The sequence below is a fragment of the Tribolium castaneum genome, chromosome 9 (genome assembly GCF_031307605.1).
Source record: "Tribolium castaneum strain GA2 chromosome 9, icTriCast1.1, whole genome shotgun sequence".
Lineage (NCBI taxonomy): Eukaryota > Metazoa > Arthropoda > Insecta > Coleoptera > Tenebrionidae > Tribolium > Tribolium castaneum.
The window spans coordinates 2245275-2249463 of NC_087402.1; positions in this window are offsets into that span (position 1 = coordinate 2245275).

A 4189-nucleotide genomic window follows, 5' to 3' on the forward strand; every position below is an offset into this window, starting at 1 on the left:
TAGAGCAACGAACAAAAAACCATCTGATAGCGATTAATTTTCTCTATTTTTTCGATTAAACCCGGAGCCGCTCCGGGCAACGGTTCCGGCTACAGAGGCGATCAAAGTTTTTCAATAAAAAAATTCATAAAAAAAAAACTAAAAGTCGTAGAGCATTGCGGTTTGTTCCATTGAATTCAGCGGCTCATTTTACATATTATATCAATTTTTCACAAGAATTAAAAATTTAAAATTTTTTGCCTAAATTTAGGGTAGCCATTTGTCATAGTGGAAAATTTTATCCAACAAAAAAATTCATAACTCAAAAACTAAAAGTCGTAGAGCAATGCGGTTTGTTCCATTGAATTCAGCGGCTCATTTTCTGTATTATGCAAACTTTTCATGAGATTTAAAAATTTAATTTTTTTTGCTAAAATTTAGGGTAGCCATTTGTCGTAGTGGAAAATTTTATCCAACAAAAAAATTCATAACTCAAAAACTAAAAGTCATAGAGCAATGCGGTTTGTTCCATTGAATTCAGCGGCTCATTTTCTGTATTATACGAACTTTTCATGAGATTTAAAAATTTTATTTTTTTTGCTAAAATTTCCTGAGAAATAAACACTTACCTTCAAGAAAGTGAAAAAATTATTTTTTTTTAAATTCGTTCTATCATACTTTTTCGTATTTATATATGCCTTTACAACACTCTAGAGTTGTTAAAAGTCCAAAAAAAGTCCATATGTTCGATTTTTTGATGTTTGATTTTTTCAATTTTCGTCGCAATTTTTGTCGATTTTGAGTACCCGGCACATTTGTTGAGCAATAGCTCCGGAACTATCAGAGATAACCCTATGAAGTTTATTATCGTTGGAAAGCTTTTTGAGTTATCTATTTTTTTCAAAAAAAATTATTGTTCTCCGACTAATAGTTTTTGAGCAAATTGCAGATAAATGCAAAAATTGGTAAAATTTTAAAAAATTCATAACTAAAAAACTATTGGGAATTTGGCAATTTTTTCGATGCCAATCGATTCCCCGGATCATTTTGCATAGGTATGGATCAAAATAGTTCCACTTTTTTGAATAGTTTAGTCGTAATTGGGAAAATAAAAAAAATTAAAAAAAAGTTAACACCCCCCCCTTCAAAATGGTCAATTTTAAAAGTGTCTCAGAATCGAATAAAACTTATTCTATTTTATAGATTTTGATGTGCTCTTTACGATGGAAGAAAGAGTTTTCTCCTAGCTCTTTTAGTTTGGCCGTAATCGGCGATTGAAAATTGAAAAATTTTCTGCGAGATATCGCCTTGAGTCCTATGCCATTTTGTAGAGTTTTTTATTCCGGTTGTCCTCGATTTTTCCGTTTCTCGATAACTCTAACAGTTTCGCCGTAATTGGCGGTTGAAAATTGAAAAAAAGTGAAAATGGAAACTTTTTTTGCGTTTTTCTCGGAAACTGTAAGACTTAGAGCAACGAACAAAAAACCATCTGATAGCGATTAATTTTCTCTATTTTTTCGATTAAACCCGGAGCCGCTCCGGGCAACGGTTCCGGCTACAGAGGCGATCAAAGTTTTTCACTAAAAAAATTCATAAAAAAAAAACTAAAAGTCGTAGAGCATTGCGGTTTGTTCCATTGAATTCAGCGGCTCATTTTACATATTATATCAATTTTTCACAAGAATTAAAAATTTAAAATTTTTTGCCTAAATTTAGGGTAGCCATTTGTCATAGTGGAAAATTTTATCCAACAAAAAAATTCATAACTCAAAAACTAAAAGTCATAGAGCAATGCGGTTTGTTCCGTTGAATTCAGCGGCTCATTTTCTGTATTATACGAACTTTTCATGAGATTTAAAAATTTTATTTTTTTTGCTAAAATTTCCTGAGAAATAAACACTTACCTTCAAGAAAGTGAAAAAATTATTTTTTTTTAAATTCGTTCTATCATACTTTTTCGTATTTATATATGCCTTTACAACACTCTAGAGTTGTTAAAAGTCCAAAAAAAGTCCATATGTTCGATTTTTTGATGTTTGATTTTTTCAATTTTCGTCGCAATTTTTGTCGATTTTGAGTACCCGGCACATTTGTTGAGCAATAGCTCCGGAACTATCAGAGATAACCCTATGAAGTTTATTATCGTTGGAAAGCTTTTTGAGTTATCTATTTTTTTCAAAAAAAATTATTGTTCTCCGACTAATAGTTTTTGAGCAAATTGCAGATAAATGCAAAAATTGGTAAAATTTTAAAAAATTCATAACTAAAAAACTATTGGGAATTTGGCAATTTTTTCGATGCCAATCGATTCCCCGGATCATTTTGCATAGGTATGGATCAAAATAGTTCCACTTTTTTGAATAGTTTAGTCGTAATTGGGAAAATAAAAAAAAATAAAAAAAAGTTAACACCCCCCCCTTCAAAATGGTCAATTTTAAAAGTGTCTCAGAATCGAATAAAACTTATTCTATTTTATAGATTTTGATGTGCTCTTTACGATGGAAGAAAGAGTTTTCTCCTAGCTCTTTTAGTTTGGCCGTAATCGGCGATTGAAAATTGAAAAATTTTCTGCGAGATATCGCCTTGAGTCCTATGCCATTTTGTAGAGTTTTTTATTCCGGTTGTCCTCGATTTTTCCGTTTCTCGATAACTCTAACAGTTTCGCCGTAATTGGCGGTTGAAAATTGAAAAAAAGTGAAAATGGAAACTTTTTTTGCGTTTTTCTCGGAAACTGTAAGACTTAGAGCAACGAACAAAAAACCATCTGATAGCGCTTAATTTTCTCTATTTTTTCGATTAAACCCGGAGCCGCTCCGGGCAACGGTTCTGGCTACAGAGGCGATCAAAGTTTTTCGCTAAAAAAATTCATAAAAAAAACTAAAAGTCGTAGAGCATTGCGGTTTGTTCCATTGAATTCAGCGGCTCATTTTACATATTATATCAATTTTTCACAAGAATTAAAAATTTAAAATTTTTTGCCTAAATTTAGGGTAGCCATTTGTCATAGTGGAAAATTTTATCCAACAAAAAAATTTATAACTCAAAAACTAAAAGTCGTAGAGCAATGCGGTTTGTTCCATTGAATTCAGCGGCTCATTTTCTGTATTATGCAAACTTTTCATGAGATTTAAAAATTTAATTTTTTTTGCTAAAATTTAGGGTAGCCATTTGTCATAGTGGAAAATTTTATCCAACAAAAAAATTCATAACTCAAAAACTAAAAGTCATAGAGCAATGCGGTTTGTTCCATTGAATTCAGCGGCTCATTTTCTGTATTATACGAACTTTTCATGAGATTTAAAAATTTTATTTTTTTTGCTAAAATTTCCTGAGAAATAAACACTTACCTTCAAGAAAGTGAAAAAATTATTTTTTTTTAAATTCGTTCTATCATACTTTTTTGCATTTATATATGCCTTTACAACACTCTAGAGTTGTTAAAAGTCCAAAAAAAGTCCATATGTTCGATTTTTTGATGTTTGATTTTTTCAATTTGCGTCGCAATTTTTGTCGATTTTGAGTACCCGGCACATTTGTTGAGCAATAGCTCCGGAACTATCAGAGATAACCCTATGAAGTTTATTATCGTTGGAAAGCTTTTTGAATTATCTATTTTTTTCAAAAAAAACTATTGTTCTCCGACTAATAGTTTTTGAGCAAATTGCAGATAAATGCAAAAATTGGTAAAATTTTAAAAAATTCATAACTAAAAAACTATTGGGAATTTGGCAATTTTTTCGATGCCAATCGATTCCCCGGATCATTTTGCATAGGTATGGATCAAAATAGTTCCACTTTTTTGAATAGTTTAGTCGTAATTGGGAAAATAAAAAAAAATAAAAAAAAGTTAACACCCCCCCCTTCAAAATGGTCAATTTTAAAAGTGTCTCAGAATCGAATAAAACTTATTCTATTTTATAGATTTTGATGTGCTCTTTACGATGGAAGAAAGAGTTTTCTCCTAGCTCTTTTAGTTTGGCCGTAATCGGCGATTGAAAATTGAAAAATTTTCTGCGAGATATCGCCTTGAGTCCTATGCCATTTTGTAGAGTTTTTTATTCCGGTTGTCCTCGATTTTTCCGTTTCTCGATAACTCTAACAGTTTCGCCGTAATTGGCGGTTGAAAATTGAAAAAAAGTGAAAATGGAAACTTTTTTTGCGTTTTTCTCGGAAACTGTAAGACTTAGAGCAACGAACAAAAAACCATCTG